Genomic DNA, 392 nt, shown 5'->3' on the forward strand with positions numbered 1-392 from the left:
TTGCCCTTTTAATAATGCTCACAGCTTAGAATGGTGCTTATTGAGTAGCTCTCACAAAGTTTTGATTACGTACGACCTAATTAAGCCACTAGAAACCTAACGATTGCTACTATTTTAGGAATTTTTTAGAGCATTTGAACCCCATAACTACTGTACGTTGTTTTTTTCCAGGATTTTATCATGAGTAACTGAAGTCTGAGAGGGATAAACTGGGCAAATTACGTCCATCCAAAAAGCAGAGACACTCATGTCCGTCAAGAGACGGGCTACATCAACCGAAACAGTCCACCCTCCGCTGCACCAGAGGGCGAAGCAGCATGAGGTGAAGCAGCAAGAGCGCAGCAGGGATTCATTTTCCCGGACCTGTTTCGTGGGGCTCGGCTCCGCGCTGC

The sequence above is a fragment of the Castor canadensis genome, chromosome 1, assembly GCF_047511655.1.
Source record: "Castor canadensis chromosome 1, mCasCan1.hap1v2, whole genome shotgun sequence".
NCBI classification, from domain to species: Eukaryota; Metazoa; Chordata; class Mammalia; order Rodentia; family Castoridae; genus Castor; species Castor canadensis.